At 54.7% G+C, this 20,009-nt stretch overlaps 1 protein-coding gene across 1 annotated transcript in view; it reads right to left on the bottom strand.

Moving 5' to 3' along the window:
* The window catches only part of SLC6A6 (solute carrier family 6 member 6), a 79,579-nt gene extending 70,698 nt beyond the window's left edge, over positions 1-8,881 (bottom strand). Inside the window, exon 1 of the mRNA XM_027093888.1 lies at positions 8,668-8,881. The gene's annotated coding sequence lies outside the window, so the exon portion shown is untranslated. The remainder of the gene's footprint in view (positions 1-8,667) is intronic.
* Between the last annotated feature and the right edge of the window lie 11,128 nt (positions 8,882-20,009).

Genomic DNA, 20,009 nt, shown 5'->3' with positions numbered 1-20,009 from the left:
AAATGACAGATCTCAGATGTGCGGGTTTTGGCAGAGACCGGCTGCCTGGTCTGCTCTCCAGAAGGCTGAACGCTCTACATTCAAGGAGGCAAATCACCCTCTCCGCCTGCAGCGCCACCCGGAACTCCCAGCAGAGGTTGGCAGAGGGGGCTGCCCTGGGAGGTGCGTGCTGCAGCCAGGCCACCCCCCCCCAGCCCCCCACAGAGCAGTGCGCAGGTAGGGGTGGCTGGATTTCTCCTGCTCCAGCCCTGAAATGCCCCTTGAAAGCACTACGGGTCCCCTGAAAGGGGTAGGAATCCCTCTTCCCTACGCTGCACCATCAGTCCTGCTGAAGGAACACAGCAGGAAGGCTCCCACCTGCCCAGGATCCACAGGCAGCATGTCCCTGCCTCAAGGCAGCCGGGTCCCAAGCAACGGAGGGCCGCTCGGAGAAACCAAATGGCCAGAGGCAGATGCAAAAAAAAAAAAAAAACCCACATTGAAAAAACACTGTCTCGATTTTATAAAACTCTGAGTGGACAACACAAACCATACAGGAGGCCTGGAGCTGCCCGTGGGGGAAGATTTTGCAGCGACGAGTACTGTTGTCTCAGGCCTGGGATGCAATCCTTTGCAAACAGCCCACACCTTGCATTGGTGAGAAGTGGAAGCAGAAACAGATTCTGCTCAGTCCCGGCAACAGAGGCTGGCAGGGTGGGTCTTTTTTTTTTTTTTTTTAAAGGTCTATTCTGATCTATACTCTTCTACCAATGATGGACTAAAACCCCACTTTCTGGGACTTCCCTGGTGGCGCAGTGCTCGAGACTCCACGCTCCCAATGCAGGGGACACGGGTTCCATCCCTGGTCCGGGAACTAGATCCCACGTGCATGCCACAACTGAGAGTTCACCTGTTGCAGCTAAGGAGCTCACGTGCCGCAACTAAGGAGCCTGCCTGCCGCAACTAAGACCCAGCACAACCAAATAAATAAATAAATAAATATTTTTAAAAGAAACCCCACTTTCTTCTCCAAGGAAGTGTTTTCCACTAAAATCCTGTCGCTACAGCTCTGCTCAGAGCATCTCTGAACTCCAGTCCCCAAATCGGGTACCCGCTTTCAGAGCGAGGGCTAAAACATCCTGAAAACCAATGGGACTACAATCAAATCCCACAGGACCATCACCCATGTAGTGACATGTGCTCCCCAACAGAGAGAAACAAGGGTCTTTCCCCCCTTCACCCAGCAGGTATTTCCCTCAAACATGAAGCTTCCTTACAGGTTAGGACAGAGCAGGGAAAGGACTTTCCTAGGTCACACAGCAAGTCAGTGGCCAAGGACATCCAAATCCTGGTGTCACAGTGTTCCTGTAACGATTCACTTAACTCCTGTGGTCAGCTCCCTGACGGCATGAGTTGGTCCATCCTGTTCACCTGCCACATCCCCAGGGACTACGACAGGGTCTAGAAAAAACATTCGTTGGAAGGACAGATAGTGATGGGTGGATATAATTTCCAAGCTTGGACCCACTCAGATGTTCAAATCATAGGCTCTCATTTCAGGAAAGAGGGAATCAGACGGCCTCTATTTCTGTGCTGGGCACCTACTGTGTGCCAGGCCCCGTGCTGGCTGGCTGCTGGGGCAACTGTCACTCCCCTGATGTGCCTCTGGTCAGGTGGCTGGAAAAAAGGTAAGACCACACAGGTCTGGGTTCCAGCCAGAAGGTCCACAGGGCTCAGAGCAGGGTGAGGTTAAGTCCACTTTGACTCAGAGGATCTTTGCTGGGTGCTTACGATGTGCCACGCACCATTAAGGGGTTCCAGGAAGCCTTCATGAAGCAGGTGGCCTCAAGCTGGCCCTCGAAGAGTGGGAATCAGGAGGGAAGGGAGGAAGAGCCTTTCGGGCTGAGGTCTGGGCAGGGCTGAGAGCCTGAGGCTGGAACTAAGGGCAGAAGCCAGCCAGATCACAGGGAACAGAGAGAAGTGGTAGCAGATGACAATAAACATTGGCCAGGAGCCAGATCATGAAGGGCGCTGAATGCCAGGCTAAGGAGTTTGGACTTGATTTCACAAAGCACTAGGGAGCTACAGAAGGCTTGGGAGCAGGAGAGTGACATGCTGAGAGCTGGCCCCCGACGCTACAGAGCCCAGGAGGCATGGAGGCTGGTGAGGAGGTTGCTGTCTTGAGCTGTGGTGGCATCTGCCCAGAGAGGAGACACCAGGTGCCATCTGGTGATAGAATGAATGTTCTTAAAATCATGGCCTGAGTCCGCCATCAGGGCTGACTGTCTCCAGGTGCCAAATGGCCATGGGGCAAAAGGGCAGAGCCTTGAGGACCGCCCCCTTCTGAAGCCCCTCCCCCAGGAAGCATGACTCTGCTGAAACCCAAGGCCAACCACACCCCTCCACCGCCACCAGGTGACAGCAACCTGGCTGTGTTAAGGACTTTCTGCAGGAAAGTGGATGGTAGAATTCCCTCATCGTGTGCAAAGCAGAGCGGTGGGAAGGAAAAAACTCTCAGAATGTCCACACTAGGGACCCCACAGAGATGTGGTCCCAGCCTCCGCTCAGTGGAGGAGGGCGGGGGCAAAGCTGGGGGCCGGTGTCTGTCCAGTGAGGACCCAAGGTGAGCGGAACCAGAAGGCAGCTGCCCCGCCCTCCAGCAGGGACACTCGCCAGCCCTCTCACAACTGCCTCCATTCTGTCCCACACAGTGGCCAGAGCTGCCCACCAGAGCCAGGCTCCCTGCTCCTCCCTGAGCAGGTGGTCCCGCTGCCCAGGAAGCCCTGTTCCAGATGCTGCAGGTGTCTCCCGCACAGCCAAGCCCAAGGAATCGTTCGGATCAGTATGGCTTAGCCCTTCCATCCCCCTTCCCACTGCTGTGACACAATCAGGATCGGAGAGCTGTGAAGAGTCATCGAAAGTGTGAGACAGAAGTAAAAACACTGTCCGTAACTTCATCAGCACTGAATGGCAGGTGGGCCGGAGTGGGGGGGGCGGGGGGAGAACCTTAATTCTGTGAATAATGGCCCTCTTGTTGATCTAGGCCTCATTCAGACCTCAGTCTCCTCATCCATTAAGTGGGTGGGCAGGGAGGCTTAACTCCATGACCCCAAAGTCCCCACACTCCTAGCCAGTGGACCGCGCACCCTCCCTGACACCTTGCCTGGGTTGCCTGCCCTTGGCATAATCCGCTGGGATTGTTCATTAACCTCTTCCTGATACAGATCTTCTCCCCTCCTGTGAGACTGTGAGCTACTTGAGCCCAGGGGCTGTTCTGTCTCTTTATCCCTCCCTCTGGCTTTGGCCCTATGCCAGACACCTTGTAGGTGCTCAGTAAAAAGCATGTGCAGTGGAACGAGGATGGGCAGGGGTTCTGGTTCTCCTTCCCAGGTCCCAGCTGTGTGAGGGGCGGTAAGTCACTTTTCTGAGACTGGATGAACTCTTCCAGAAGATGGAGATAAGAACCCCCAAGTCAGGCACAGGGCTTAAATGCAGGAAGGGAGATAGGACCTAGTGGTGCTGAAAAAGTATTGGTTCCTTCCCATCTCAGAATACTGAGCTGCCTTGGGCTGCTTCTCTGCCCACCTTCAGAGTAAGTTCAAAGCCATTGGGTGGAAGCGTTTCATTCACTAAGGTGGCAGTACTCGGGGTGATTAAGACAAGCCAGACTCGGTCAGTGATTCCCACATGCAGACTAGCTGTTCAGAATGGCCTGGAGATCTGTATGTTCTGACAAGCGACCGTTCCACAATGGTCTGTTGTTTGAATAGTGTTAAGTGGCAGAACCAAGAACAGTATGATGTCATTTTCGTTAACAACAAAACAGAACTACAGCTAGCTTGCTGAACAGATGATCCTAAATAACCCTGGGTCAAAGAGGAAATCAAAACTGAAATGAAAACTGATCTAAAAAGAGTAAAAAGGAATATATGTCCATCTAGATATCTGAGGGGTACAGTCAAAGCTGTATGCAGAGGAAAATGTATAATCTTAAAGGCTTTTATTGTTATTACAGGAAGATAGAGATGATGGACAGATGACTGAAGACTAGGTTGCACTTTAAAAAAAAATGATCTTTAAGAATCACCTTTTGTTTGTACAGTGCTGTACTGCTTGAGATCTACTGTTTTCGTAATTAAAAGAGACTCTTTTGGCAGTTTCTCATAAAGTTAACAAACATCTACCCTACGCCCCAGCACTTCCACTCCTAGAAAAATGAAAATATACGCCCACGAAGAGACTTGTACACGAAGGCTCACAGAAGCTTCGTTCATCATCACCCCAAACTGGAAACAAGCCAAATGTCCATCCACAGGAGAGTGGATAAACACACTGTGAGGCATCCATGTGATGGTTTACTCCGCAGCAATAAAAGGACTGAACTATTGATATACTCAACAGCATGAATGCATCTTAAAATCATCGAGCAGAAAGAAGCCAGACACAAAAGAGTATATACCATACAAATCCATCCAGTTCTAGGCTTGGCAAAACTAATGGTGATAGAAATCAGAAACTGGTTGCCTCTGGGAGGGGAAGGGCACAAGTCAACTTTCCAAGGGAGCTGGAAATTTTCTATATCTTGATCTGGATGGTGGTTACACGGGTGTATCAAGACTCAACAAACTGTAACAGAATCTTTGCATTTCACTGAATGCAAATTATATCTCAATTTTCATATTCATATTTCTAACAGTCACAGTTGAAAACTTAAACATATAGATTCCTAGCCTCCACCCACTGGGGATTCAGATTCCATATGTCCAGGCCTGGGAACCTGAAATCTGTACAAAGTCACTCAGGTAATTCTGATGCCTGACTAGAGTTAAGGCGACCTGCCCCTCCCCCCACACCCCCTCCCCCTTTGATTGTGTTGGGTGATTTGTTGTTTCTATGTTGGTTTTTAGAAACAGAAGAGCAATTTCCATTCTCTCTGCCCTCTCCCCACCACCCCTAATCCCTGCCCCTCAGCTTAGGTTTCCAAAAGGAGCAGGTGAGGTGGGCAGGGAAACCCCAAAAGAAGCCTTGTCCAGGACAGATGTAATTCACCCAAGGCCCCAGGGCTGTGTGCTCCGGGGAGGTCAGAGGCACAGTTAATGGCCTGTGTACTTGTTAGACAGCATGTCCGGGCCTTCACCCCATGTTTACAAAAAGAGCTCAGGGCAAGATTCGCTGGCATGGAAAATGCTTTGTGCCCTGACTAGCAGTGGCCCGGCCACCTTCGGTCCTGGACCTCAGCCTAATTCCTCACTCACCATGAGGGTCTCCCGGACTCCCGGGTTTAACTGGCTTCGACACTGCTGTCCCCAAACCCAGCCTGATGCTATTTCTATCTCTGCTGCCTTCAGAATAAAGCCTAACCCCATTTACCCAGCGCTCAAGGCCCGCCACACCTGGCTCATTCCTCTCTCCAGCTGGGTCCCTGCGAGGCTTGTTCTACAAACACGCTTGGCTGTTTCATGCCCTGTCCCTTTGTACCTGTTATGCCCCCATCCCGGAATGCCAGCCCACCCTGCTCCTCTGCCCACAGAAGCTGCCAGCTCCAGCATCACCTCCTCTAAGAAGCTGAAATGCCTTCTGCCTGCGACCCTGCCATCTAGGCACGCTTAGCACCGGCACCCACGCGCAGCATGGTCACAGCGGCTGCCGTGCTGCCCATCTCCCTCTGGGCTATGAGATCCTCGAAAGCCAATATTCTACCCCAAATCCAGTGCCTGGCCAGAACTGACAACAGCAAAGAAACAAGGCATGTTATAAAAGAGCTCCCATTCACACTTGAAGGCCACCCTGGGCATTTCCACACCCAGGGCTCCTCCCCAGAACCCGTAAATTCAAACAAACACTTTGGCCAAGATAAGTTAGCCAACATGGAGATTGGAGACAGGATTGCAACATGGGATTGCATTCTTCGGAGATGTAGCCCCGAAGAATCCGACCCTCACTTATGACCTTCGGCAGAAGTTCGGGGCGGAGGGGGGGGGCGGTGGTCAGCCCACACCTGGCGGGTGGCCCTGGGGTTCCAAGGCCAGCCCGAATTCCCACCCAGACCCCTTCCAGCTGTGAGCAGGCTGCATCCCAGGTGTTCCTTGTAATTTATTTTTCACCTCTTTCCTATACACAGGAATGTGTTGAATGACTCACAAGTGTCTTATCATTTCGGGACCTTTGGAAAGACTTCCAGATGAAGTCTCACAAGCTCCCAAATCCTTTGACAAGCTGATAGGCTGATAGGTGATAGAAAACACCATCCCCAGAGCCCACACTGCCTCGTGGGGGGCTGACACTTGAGTAGGAAGAGTGGCAGGGCTCCCTGAGAGGCACAGAGAAGGGAGAATGAGTAACCAGGGGTAGAATCCAGGTGCCAATGGGGCCCACGCCCTCACCCTCCAACCCTGAAGACCTGGAGCCTTTGTCCCTTGTTCTCCCCAGGTTCTGGTCCAATTTCAACTCCCCAGGACATCAGTGACTAAAGCCCCACAGAGCCCAAACTCGCGGCTGGCCCAGGGAAAGCCTTTGAAGCCCAATCCTGCTGCTGTGCAATAAAGGCAAAGTCCTCTGGGCGGCTCTCAGTTTGCCCATCTGTAAAAGGGGCACTGCCCGCTCGCCAGGGCCTCCCGACTCCACAAAGCGGATGGGACCGCATGTCCACAGGATGAGCTGGGAGGGAAGGGGCAGGGGAGGTGACTGTGGCTGCGCCACAGGTCAGTACAAGGACATCCCCGAAGGACAAGAGCTCGAGAGTGAGCCTTGGCCCTTGCCACATACCACAGTGACCTAGGACCTCGTGACACCCTCTAATCGGCAGCTCCGAAGCCGAGCCCGGCTTTACAGCTTACCACAGGCTTATTCAGCCTCATCTCCCTCAATCCCCTCAAGGACGCAGTGAGGCCGGCTTTGGCGTCCTTGCTGCCCAGACAGCGAAGCTGAGGTTCAAAGTGGCTGAGGGAATCACCCAAGGTCGCCTGCCGACTAAGACAGAGGCACAGTACTTGGACTCAGCTCCCTGGGGAAGAGCTCCTGCCTTTCGTTCTCAGCTTACCCCATAACCATTTTACTCCACCCATTTTACAGATGAGGAAACAGAGGACAAAAAAAGTTTGCCCAAGGTCAACAGGGGGCTGAGCCAGGCCCAAGACCTCTAGCCAGTCCCCCACTCCTACGCTATGATGGGTTCTCAGCCAGTGCCCTCGGGCCCCGTCCAAACGCCCCCAAAACCATCCTGATGAAATTCCTCCCCCCACTCCGCCCCCACACCTCACCTCCCTTGTGCCCACCCCACACTCCCCGGATGACTCCCTGGTCGAGAGGGAGGCAGGCGGTTGCTAAGCGCTCATCCGCTCTTTCCCATAAAAATAAACTCCTTCTGGCTGGGAGACTCTGGATGAGATCCCCTCCTTTCCAGCCAAGAAAAAATTTAAAAGAAATTTAAAAAAGATCTCCCCCATGACATTTATTTGAACATCAGCGGTGCCAAAGCATGGGCCAATTCACCCAAGTCCAAATGGAGCCACGTGCCTCTTAACCTCAGCCCCGAGACCCTCTGTTCAAGTGTCCGGGGGGTTACTGAGCTGATTTATTTCTCCAGGCAGGAAATGGGGGTCCAGGCTGCCTCCCAAGCTTTTGGGGCTGGTCTTGGGGAAGGCCAGGATCTGGCAGAGGCTGGGCAGTGACCAAAATAGCCAGGCCGGTGGCCCTGCCCAGCACACACCTCCCTCTGAGTGCCAGGGAGGGTAGCCCAGAGGTCCCCCTCTGGTCCAGGACGAAACCTCAGCGGCTGGAGGATGAAATCTCTGAGATCCTCTCTCTGGCTTTCCTAGTGGGAGGGGGACCAGAACCTCCAGCTCAAAAGAGGAACCCCCAGAAGGAAGGGAAAGGTCTAGAGATGGATGTGTCCTGCTCTCCCTGCCCGCTGTTCACTTGGCTCCCAGCTGTCCCTCGGGGCCTGGATCCTGCCACTGAAGGCTGCTGGACGTTGGCACTGCCACCTGCACGCTGCACACAGGCAGCACCCTTGGAGCCATGCCGCCCTGTCACCTCTACCCACTCAGCGCCTGCCCTGGAGAACCAGCTCTGGCTGTGTGGCCCTCTAGGCACCGGGGACACTCCCTCGGGTACAGTCGAGAGCACATGAGTGTCCGAAACCAGGGACCCAGAGACAGAGCCACACTCTGGGACACACACGTGCACAGCCACGTACTCGGAGATACAGTCACACACACACAGGTTCACACAGACACACTCCAGGACACACAAGAGCAAACATCTGAAGACACAGCCACACAGGTATCACAGACACACACTAGAACACACACATGTACAGCTCAGGTCACAGAACAGCAGGCACACATTGGGACACACAAGTGCATGCTGCTGGGAACATGGAGAAACAGCCACCCTCAGAAACACACAGACACACACGGAGATACATGTAGACCCCCAGTGAGATCGAGACACCAAAAGAGACACACACAAACACACACACCTGGCTCCTGCACGAGAAGCCCGAGCCTCTTCGCCCGGGAAACAATAACAGCCCCGCAGGGGGACTGAGCGGGCGACCCTCCGTCCCTCCCTGGGTGGTGAAAGGGGCGCCGGAACGGGGTCCCTGGGCGGGGAGGAGGTCGGGGCTAGCTGGGGCGCGGGGATGGGGAGGGGGCTCCGCGCGCCCGGCTCCCTCTCCCTCGGTACCTGGGGCGGCCGCGTCGCTGCACTCGTCTGCGCTCGGTTCCGCTCACCGAGGGCTGCCAGCCGGCTCGATCTCTGGCCCGCGGGGTCCGCGCTCGGCGCTCCCTGTAGGCTGGGCTCGGCCTCTGAGCTCGTGGTCCTCGGGACTCGGCGCCGGCCAGCGAGCGGTGCTGCAGCCAGGACCCGAAGCTCGGCGCTGGCGGCGGCGCGGAGGAAGCGGTAATTTATAAGCGGCTTCTTCCTGACCTCGCGTGTCTGTTGTCTGAGCAGGCAGCTCTCAGCATCACCCATCCTGCTGGGTGGAAAAATACCAGCTTGGCCGGGGCGGGGGCGGGGCGGGGGCGGGGCCGGGCGCCAGCCCCGCCCCACACGCGGACATACACATACACACACACACACACACGCACGCACACGCACGCACACACACCGCACACGCACGCGCGCTCGGGCTCGGACACAAAGAGCCCGGGCTCGCCGAGCGCGCGTGCACACACCCTCATGCGGCGGGCGAGCACTCGGTCCCCTGCCTACCCCCTTAAGAGCGCTCTTTCCGAGGAAACCGTTTACTCCAAACCCTGGAGCCAAGGAGTGAGTGCAGCGGGTCCTCAGCCCCCTCCTGTCTTCCGATTAGGAACGAGAGAGCCCACGACGCCTACTCGCTCCCTCCCAACACGAGCCACCAAGCTCACCACTCGCCACCCACCTGGCTCATGGGGTGGGGCCAGGGCTCCTTGAGTGGTGAGGTCTGAAGCACTCCACTGCGTCTTCCTGGGCGGCATCCAGGTTCTCTGAGCCTCTGTATGCACCCCCAACCCCCCCTCCCCCCGCAAAACCAGGCACAGCCACTCCACCCTCCCGCCTCACCCAGGCCGGAGGGTGGCCTGAGAAAGTGATGTGAAACCACCCCGGCTTCTTGGCTTTGCCCTGGCTGGCTGACCTTGGGGGACTACTCAGGCTCTCTTCCTTACCTCAGTTTCCTCATCTGTAAAATGGAAATATGAATAATGGAATTTATCTTCTCTGGCTTCTATGAAGACCCAAGGTTAACAGTGCAAAGAGCTCAGAAGAGCTCCCGGCACAGAAGTGCCAAGTGAGTGTCTATTTTTAAATGAAAATGGGGAATGTGGGACTTCCCTGGTGGCACAGTGCTTAAGAATCCGCCTGCCAATGCAGGGGCCATGGGTTCGAGCCCTGGTCCGGGAAGATCCCACGTGCCACGGAGCAACTGAGCCCGTGCATCACAACTACTGAGCCTATGCTCTGGAGCCCGCGAGCCACAGCTACCGAGCCCAAGTGCCACAACTACTAAAGCCCGCACGCCTAGAGCCGGTGCTCCGCAACAAGAGAAGCCACCACAGTGAAAAGCCCGTGCACCGCGATGAAGTGTAGCCCCCGCTCGTCGCAACTAGAGAAAGCCAGCGCGCAGCAAGGAAGACCCAACACAGCCAAAAATAAATAAACATTTTTAAAAATGGGGAAAGTGCCATTATTCTTGTCCTTATTTGCATGAGCAGGTCCTCAGAGACCACGTTCCACATCCACGCCCTGGCCAGACCTGAGGGAAGTGCTTTGTGACTTCCAGCATGCCCTTCCCCTCTCTGTGCCCAGTGCTGGTCTCTCACTTTCTCTCACTCCGTCTCTGCACCTGGGAGGATGTGTGCAGAGAACCTTTTAGATTGAGGTTGAAAGAAGAAATGCCAAACAGGCCCCATAGAGTGCCATCCCGTTGCCAGACCTGGCCCCGCCTGTATCCACCTCCTGAAAGCGCTGTGTAACCCCCTCTTTGGAGCGGCCCCAGAAGCGGCACACAGGGATGCGAGGAGCAGGATTTCGGGGGTGACCCTTCATCTCTCCCTGGTTTCCTCACTGAGGCTCCTGCTCTCTGGCTCCATCTTGACTTTCTAGAGGCTGCCCCCATGGCAGCTCCAGCCAAGCCAGACACTGGCACATACCCTCCTGCACCTTTCTCCAGAGCCTTCCCTGCCCTTCTCTGCTGGCCCGGGTGCCCCTTCCTCCAGGAAGCACCGAGGGACCAGCAGTGCCTCTAGCACCCCAGCCACCCCGGGTGGCATCTACTCTGGGCACTCAGCTCTCTCCTTTGAGTTCAGAGTACCCGCCCCCCCTTTTATAGGTGAGGAAAGCAAAGCTGGAGATCGAGCGACTGAGTCCCCACACCTGTCCCCTTCTCCTGATGTGTGTGAGGCTCCCCCGTGAGCTGAAGGAGCAGATGGCAAGCAAAAACTCCCCAGACACCCTGTGTGTCACTGCACACAGTGCAAAGCGGCAGGTCACAGTGCAGGGAAGTGACCCTGGCGTTGAGGTTTGAACCACGAGGAGGCTGTGACTAAGCCAGAGGGTTGAGGGGAAGGGAGAGGGAGCGTGTTCCAGGCAGAGGAATCTGCTGTGCATAGGCCTGCTGGCAGGAGTGGGGGGCCCTAAGCAAAGGTAACGTGGGCCTGAGGGCCACAGGGAGTGAGCAAGGGCAGTGGAGGCCACTGGACCTGTGATGGGGAGCGGCATGTCCACGGCTGCCATTTGGAAAGGCCTGTTGAATCGGATGACCTCCAGGTGGGCCGGTGCAGTGCAGACGCTATCGGTGCAGGACTACGGATGAGGCCCTTTCAACCATCTGCCTTCTTCCTCTAGACCATCACCTCCACGAGGGACAGGACCTTGTCCTTTGTGCCTCCATGGAGACCTGGGCCTGGCACACAGCAGGTGCTCAGCAAATGTGCGTTGCATTTATTTTAACGAACACTTGTACGGCACTTAGCTACATGACGGGCGCTGTACGATGCATTTAAATACCTTAACCTGCCGAATCCTTGCAACCACCCTGTGAGGTTGGTACTATTAATCTCCCCCATTTTACAGAAAGGAAAACTGAGCCACAGAGAAATTAAGTAACTTGCCCAAGGTCACTCAGCAGGCCATCTAGTTCCAGAGGCCACACTCTTAACTGAAGGGATTCTGGGGCCTTTAGTGGTTGCCAGACCGCAACCGAACCCCAGAGGGCAGGAGAGGGAGAGAGAGAGGAGGAGGAGGAAAGGCACCAGGAAATGCTCCAACCTCCACCCCAAGGCGAAGCAGCAAGAGGCAGAGGAGGGCCGGGCGAGGTGGGGAGAGCCAGCATGGAGGCCAGAAACCCCCAGGTTCCAGCCCCCTTCTGCTGGGACTTGGGCCTGCAGGCCCGCTCTCTGGGCCTCAGTTTCCTCACCCATAATAGGAGATCTAGTCCGGCATCATTGAGCCATTGTGACAAGAGGTCTCAAACTTGCCGGGGCTGGTGCTTCTGCACTGAGTCCGGCTCCCAGATGTACTTCTTTGGCCTCCAATGCGCTTTAAAATATTTTGAGTTAATTGCCGTGAATGAAAGTTTGGAAGAGTTGACATTTTACAAACTTGAATGTCTGCTTTCTCTGGAAAAGGTGGCAAGATGAAGCCACCTCAGGGCACTTACCTACTGTCACTTGGAGCCGAGAGGCATCAACCACCCCCTCACATGGGGATGCGGCTCCCCAGGGGCCAGTCCCCACCCGGCCAGTTCCCTGCGAAGGGCTGAGTGTGAGACCCGGGTGTCCTTTGTGCACGTCCCTGTCCCCCTGCCAGAGTTGGGTGTCTGAAGCTCCAGGACAAGGCTGTGAGCACCAAGGAAGTGAACACGTTGGCAGGAGGAGGGACCTTCGAGGACACCCAGGCAGAGGTTTACTTCAGAAGCCACATCCTGGCCTGAAATTCCTTGGGGACTAAACTCCTCCCATTCCAAGAACAGAAATCGATTGCGGGGAGAGCTCACGGAAGGCCCTGGACTCAAAGGCAGTGAATGAGATTTTGAAAAAGCTGCTCGATGATGCTTTTCTCAGCAGCTGGCAATAATAACGTAAAATCGATCCAGGGCTTTGAACAAAACCCTTCGTCCCTTGCCAGGGAATAGTCCGTCTCATCCGTCTATCAGGCGATCAACAAGAGTTGCTGAAATACTGCTAGGGTCCAGCCATGCTGGGCCATCCGGCCAGTGCAGGGAGGCCCTGGCACCAGCCCTGCCGAGGGTCATCTGGCCGGCCTCCATGCCTCTCAGAACCTCATTCCCTGAAGAGAGGAAGGGATGGTGATGGAGTGGCCGAGTGGTCCCCATCCTGGTCACTTTCTCCCGGGCACGGCCGTGTCCACATCTCTGGATGTGGACGGACAGACGGTGGCACCATAGAGGCCTTATTGGCACATCTAGCCTCAGCAATCTGCTTCCCGCCCACCCACCCTCCTCCTATCTGCTGCCAAATCCCGGCTTCATCTCTCAGGGGCCGTGTGACCCAGAGGGAATCGTGTAACCCTGTGCCTCAGTTTCCCCATTTGTAAAACCGGACTGGTCACAACCCCTATGCCATGTTGCTGTGAGGAGTAAGTGAGGCTCACACAGAGCGCTGCACACAGTCTAGCCTTTGGTTAACCAGGCGCTTGCCTACCCTCCCGCCTGCGTGTCTTGGGCTTTTCTACCTCCCGGCCTTCACCCACACCTTTCCCTCCCCCCTGCTGTTCCTTCCCCCAAAGCGCTTTGCCCATTGCCCTCCAGCAGCCTGGATCTCAGCCCGACTGGGAGCACCCAGTAGGCAGGGGTCCCTGGCAGTGGCCAGCACAAGGCCGGAGCACAGAGGATCCCAGGAAGCCCTTGCCTGGATGCGGTCTGTGGGTGGCAGGCCTCCAGGGTGCCCTTCCCCCTCTCCCTTGGTGGAAACAGCAAATCTGCCCCAGGGAAGGGGACAGTGTCAGTGCAGGAGACAAACCTGTGGGGAGGGAACACGTGCGCCTGCGTATTCACTCACCACGCAGCTCAGCTGTCCAGGTTCTCAGCTCCCCAGGCCAGGCCACCCTCATCTCCCTCTGGTGACTGCAGGCCTCCTCCCTGTGTCCCCTCCCACCCGGCCCATCTCCACTCGGCAGCTGGAGGGATCCAGGACTCTCCTCCATGGCTGGTGAGGCAGGAATGGCACAGAGACTGCAGAAAACAGTTCAGCAATTTCTCATAAGGTTAAAAATCCACTTAAACGATCTGCCAGCAATTCTATGCCTCGGCATTGACCGAAGAGAAAACAGACGCCCACGCAGGACTGTACAAGCATGTGAATGGCAGCACTATTCGCAAGGGCCTAAAGACGGAACATCCATAGGAGGGCTATGCAAAATAGACAAACAGATGGACTCCTGAGAGGCCCCAAAGCAGGGGCGATCGCCGAAACACCAGGCACCACACACCACCGTTTAAATGGCCATTTATATGGACTCTACATCAGGAGCGCGAAACTATGGTCTTGGAAATAGGAGCAGTGGTTGCCCCTGGGGCGGCAGAGGGGCTGGCTGGAAGGACCACCTTCTGCGTTGGAATGGTGCCATCTGCTGATCTGGTGAAGCCCCCTCAGGTGTGTACATCTGCAAACACCCACACACGTTAGATCTGAACGCATCACTCAATGCGATGAATACCTCAGGAAAAATCAAATGGAAGAGCCCCAGAGCCCCTGAGTTTTTCCTGCTTTGAACCAGCCCACGCCCTGCCCGCTGGCCCCATGCCCACACTCCTCACAGCCTCTGAGACCCGCCCCCCAGCTCTGTCACTCACCTCTTCCTCCCCTCCAGCCACACACACAGCCCTTCAGGCCTCCCTCAAACCCCAGACTCCTTCGCTCAGGGTCTTTGCTAGCTGCTCCCCCTCCCGGAATACTTTCCCCCCAGCCCTTCCCGGGCTGGGCCCTTCCCATCATTTAGGCCAATGTCTCCTCCCTGGTTATATTTTCACCCTGACTCAGAGAACCATGTCAATGTACCTTGATCGCTTTTATGTCCACCTGTTCGTATATGCTTCCACATCTGGGCTGCCTGCTTCGCACGGCAGGGCTGAGTTAGCTGGGTCCCAGGGCCTAGAGCAGTGCCTGGCCCTTGGTAGGTGCCCCCAGACCTCTGCTGAACAAATGAATGGGACCGTAGCCGCCTACAGATGCCTCGCCACCCCTGTGCTGGGTACCCCCTCCTACACACTTAGGTCCACAAACTAACCGTTTGTGTAGCTGGGGTTAAAGCCCCTCCCTCCCCCATCTTCAAGGCTGTGCATTCAACCCCACATGGAAGCCCCTCCCCGGAGAGAGCTGGATCAAAGCACCAGCGATCTTTAATGGCTCTGTAGCCCTGAGGGCCTCTGCTTCTCAGTGCCTTGGTCTCCCCATCTGTGGCATGAATGGCTAGCCAAGGCGACCTAGGTCGGACCCTCAACTGTGAAGTGCATACAGTCTCCTGGGCACGGGTTCACAGGCAGATTCGACGGCACCGTCCTGCATGGGGTCTGACGTTCTGAATTTCTGATGTGCTCAGATGCCCCTGCTCCCCAGGCCACGCTTTGAGTCGTGAGAGTACAGAGGGGAGGCTCTCAAAGTGTGGCCCCCAGACCAGCAGCAGTGCCTGGAAACCTGTGAGGAAAGCCCAGTCCCAGGCACCGCCCCGCCCTCCCGAATCTGGAATTCTGGGTCAGGGCCAGCAATTGTGTCTCCCCAGCCGTCTGCCGGGCACTGCCGAGAGCAGAACTGGTTCTCAATCTCGGTGCTCAACCCCATCACCCGGGAAGCTTAAAAAATCTTTCTATCTGGGTCCCACCCTCCGTCCAAAATCCTAATTTAATAGGAAATGAGGCTTTTTTTTTTTTTTAATGACGTGCTCCAGGCAATCTGAATGTCTCGTCAGAGTGGAGGATCCTTGATCCAGAGGGTGCTGGGCCTCTGGGAGCATCACCGTGTCCCAGACATACCCAGGCAGGCCTAATTCCTCTGCATTCCTGCCTAGGCCTCTCGCTGGCTGCCTTCTTATATTTGGTTATTTTTCCCTCCCTCCCCAAACACAACAATTCAAAATATTCCCAGCTCCCAGACAATAAACAAAGCTGAGGAGGCAAGCTCCCTGACTGTTTTGTTCCCACTTATGGCCTGATCCAAGACTGGCTTGATTGGGCCCTCAGGACTGGTCATCTGAGCCAGACAGGGTGGGCCCCTGGCATGCCAGCCGCCCCAGCTCCACTCCTGGAATCCCAGAATCCGTCAGCTCTAGGTGACCCCAGGCGCCCTCCGTGGCCACTTCTCCGGGGAAATGGAGGCTCAGAAAGGACAAGTGATTTGTCCCAGGACACACAGCAGTGCCGAGAAGGCCCCTCTTCTCTGTGATTTCTGGCTGTAGGGCAGATGTGTGGGCTCTAGGGGTCAGAGAGACGTGTGTTCGGTTCTAGGCTCTGCCCCTTACCAGCTGTGACCTTAGGCAAGGGACCAGTCCCTAACTGAACCTCAGTTTGTCCATCTGTAAAATGAGGATGGCACTAGAGCCCCTTCCAGGGCTACTGTGAAGGTCAGGGCTTGTACAAGGTGCGTCCTTATAATGATTTCATCATTCTGATTCTTTTTGCCAAGTTGGCAAAGCCAGCTGGCATGAGCAAGTGAGAAGCCCATGTGGAGGACGGTGGGAAAGGGAGATATAGGAGGTTATCTGTCAGATCTTAGATGCCTGACCTGGGGTAGGAGGCTCGTTTTAGAGGACGGGAAGGGAAGAGACAGGTCTAGGTCTAGATTGCCAAGGGGGATCCTAGCCAGGCCCTGGGGTAGGAGAGAAGCCAATGCCCTTCTTGTGCAAGTGGGGGAACCGAGGCAGTGAGGGCGGAGGTGGCTGCCACATGGGCCCTGAACCTGGTCTCCAGGGGTGTTATCATCGCTTGTGCTTAGACGCTATTTGCTATTTTTAAGCCTGGTCTTCTCCACTTGTGTATAGAAAGCCTTGGGCCCAGCACATTCCTTAATTTGACAAATGCATTGTCCTCTATGGGTCGGCAGTTGAGAAAACAGAGATGACACCAGGCCATTCCTCACACTGGTGGGGCTGCCCCCAGGCTTCAAAGAGACCCACATGTATCTGTCTTGATATTGACAAATTACACATCAAGCAACTGCGCTCTTAACTAGAAGCTATCCTGGTCTCTCACCTTGGCAGGTGTATTTTCATGGCGACCCAGGGGCCAGGTTTGAATGAAAATTTCTCAGTCTCCTTGGAGTTCTATACCTCAAGTGGGGGCAGGGGAGAACCCATCCTCTGCCTGTGGCCATGGCTGGTAGCCCCCCTCACCCCTCTCCTGCCACCCCTGGCTCTGCCCTCACCCTTGAGCAGCTTGGCACACTCACCTATATGGACAACCCGGACTCCCATTCCACCTCAGCCACACCTGCACTCCCTCGCGGAGCCCCGCTTGTCCACCCTCGGGCCTGGTGCACACCGTGGACCTCTCCGCCCTCAAGTGGATGGATGGGGGAGGGGCTGACACTGGAGCACTCGGGGCTGGGGTACTGTAGCGTGCCGGCTCCGTACGTACACCTCCCTTTGACCCTGCAGAACCCTCATTCTGGGGGAAGGTGTGCAGCAGGGGAGGGTCCCAGAGAGGTCCTCTGAGGTGTGTGCCCCTCTGTCTGGGGCAGTAACAGTATGGCCTGCACACAGTTGATGGGAAGATGAAATGGGTTAATGCAGGAACAGGACTTGCTCATGAAGAGGCACAATTAGCATTATGGCTGGTGATGTTGAAAACTCCCATGGCAGTTGAGGTTTGGCAGAGAAACCAGGAGCTTGCAGCCTGGCAGATGGAGAAAATCAGTGTTTATTGAGCTTCTGCCATGTGCCAGGCACTGAGTCAAATGCTCACAGACATGACCTCAGAGGAAGGGACCCATTTCACAGATGAGGAAACTGAGGCTCAGAGATAATGAGCCGCCCACCCAAGGCCACACAGTGGAGCTGGGATTTGAACTCAAGTATATCAGATTCTACGTTCTAAGCCTTGCTCCTTCACAGGGGCCATAGCAGGCAATGGAAGCTAAGAGATGAAGAGAGAGAAGCAGAGGGAGAGGGAAGAGGGTGGCCACCTGGTCAGACGAGGGGGAAAGAGATGCCTGGTTTGGGGATGGGCCCCATGACCTCCATTGTTTAGCATGTGACTGTATGTAACAGGACAAGGACGGCTGCCTGCATCGACCCTGATTTTCAATACGGACAGTCTAATGAAGCAAGAAGTAAAAAAATCTTGTGATCATCACGTGAATTATAACCCTCGGTGTGAGCCAAGTTTTGCTCAGGTCCAACTGCCTTGAAGCATAGTAATAATTCTGCATGGCCTTCACTTGGCTACAACTGCTATGGGATTAGGACACACAGGCTGAGTCTGTTTGCTTGGCCTTCAGAGCTTATTGCCCCTACTCTGCGTCCCTGTGCTTGGTCCATGGCCACCCGAGTATGACCCAGGACTGCTGGATGGGACCAAGAAGTCTCTCACATGTAATTTCCTGGAAAGCACATAGGAGTTCGGTTCAAATCCAACCTTGGCCACCAACACTGTGTGACCTTGGACAAATCACTGAAGCTCTCTGGGCCTCAGTTTCCTCAAACATAAGAGGAGGATGGGCTTGGTGGGGGATGGCCACCCCTGAAATTCTAATCATTGGACACATCTCAGGATGAGACATTTTCGGGTAATAAGGGAGTTTTCTCTCTTCAATTCTCATTTCCTCCCTCTGATACATGGAGACGTCTCTGCTGGGGGCTTGTGTGTCTTCAATGCCCTTTGTCAACTGTTTGTCTTCTTTTCCAACAAAGACATCCCCAGATCAGAGCCGTCAGGCAACTTCCTCCAGCTAGATTAGCCAGTTTTCATTGTCTTTACTTTTAAAGCACCTACTATTTATGGAAAGGATCATGGTCTTCCATTTCTAGCAGCGATGGGAGATTTACTTTTCAGCAAAATGTGTGCTTTTTAGCAAAATGTGTTGTTTAAAAACGAGTCTGTTTGAAGGAAAAAAATTAAATGAGTAATGCTTTAGGAGGTATATTAGTTTCCTAAGGTTGCCGTAACAAAGTACCACAAACTGGATGGCTTAAAAACCACTAAAATGTTTTCTTTCACCTTTCTGGAGGCCAGAAGTCTGAGATCAAGGTGTCAGCAGGGCTGTGCTCCCTCTGAGGCTCTGGGCAGAAACCTTCCTTGCCACTTCCTAGCTTCCGGTTGTTCCTATCAATCTTTGCCGTTTCTTGGTTTGCTGCTGTATTTCTCCCATCTCTGCTTCGGGGGTCACCTGGCCTTCTTTCCATGTGTCTCTGAGTTCACATGGCCACCCTCCTCTGCAGCCAAATATCCCTCTTCTTCTTCTTTTTTTTTTTTTTTTTTGAATGTATTTATTTAGCCTGCACCGGGTCTTAGTTGCAGCATGCAGGCTTCTTAGTTGTGGCGTGCGGGACCTTTAGTTGTGGCATGCGTGTGGGACCTAGTTCCTTGACCAGGTATGGAACTGGGCCCCCTGCATTGGGAGTGTGGAGTCTTACCCACTGGACCACCAGGGAAGTCCCCAAATTTCCCTCTTCTTATAAGGACCCTGGTCACATTGGATAAAGGCCACCCTAATGTCCTCATCTTAAACTTGATGACATCTGCACAGACTCTACTTCTGAATAAGGTACTGGGGGTTAGGATTTCAACATATCTTTTTTGGGGACTCAGTTCAACCCATAAGTGAGTTGTAGCAAAAGAAAAACTTGTACAGGGAGACCTACTTGACAAAGATTTGGGGAACTCTGCCCAGGACATAGGAGCACAGGAAAGGGAGCCAGGGGGCCAGGGTCCTGCCCCAGCCCTGCCCTCGTGACTGGGGGCACCTTGGGCAATCCCATCATACCTCTCTGAGCCTCGGTTCCCTGGGGTTTTCAAACTGGGTTCCTCAGAGTCTCAAGGGGACCTAGGGAGGGTTGGTGGCAAAGGTCAAAGGGGGCAGGACCCCAGATCCCCTACATCACCATCACTTGCCTCCAACCATTACAGGGACAGTGGCAAAATATTCTGTTTGACAAAAAGCCACCAAAATAACTTAAAAACACTTAAAACCCATTGGGTTATCGGATTGTGGGACGCCTCCCAGCCCGACACATGCTGATTTGATTTGATTTGATTTTTTATAAATTTATTTATTTACTTATTTTTGGCTGCGTTGGGTCTTCGTTGCTGCGCGCGGGCTTTCTCTAGTTGCGGAGAGCGGGGGCTACTCTTTGTTGCAGTGAGCGGGCTTCTCATTGTGGTGGCTTCTCTTGTTGCGGAGCACAGGCTCTAGGCACGTGGGCTTCGGTAGTTGTGGCACGTGGGCTCACTAGTTGCGGTTCACAGGCTCTAGGGCGCAGGCTCAGTAGTTGTGGTGCACGGGCTTAGTTGCTCTGCGGCATGTGGGATCTTCCCGGACCAGGACTCAAACCCGTGTCCCCTGCGTTGGCAGGCGGATTCTTAACCACTGTGT

The sequence above is a fragment of the Aethalodelphis obliquidens genome, unplaced genomic scaffold, assembly GCF_003676395.1.
Source record: "Aethalodelphis obliquidens isolate GAN/ISIS:26980383/991018 unplaced genomic scaffold, ASM367639v1 scaffold86, whole genome shotgun sequence".
NCBI lineage: Eukaryota > Metazoa > Chordata > Mammalia > Artiodactyla > Delphinidae > Aethalodelphis > Aethalodelphis obliquidens.
The sequence above is the reverse complement of the archived record's forward strand: the minus strand, read 5'-3'. Positions and strand labels throughout refer to the sequence as shown.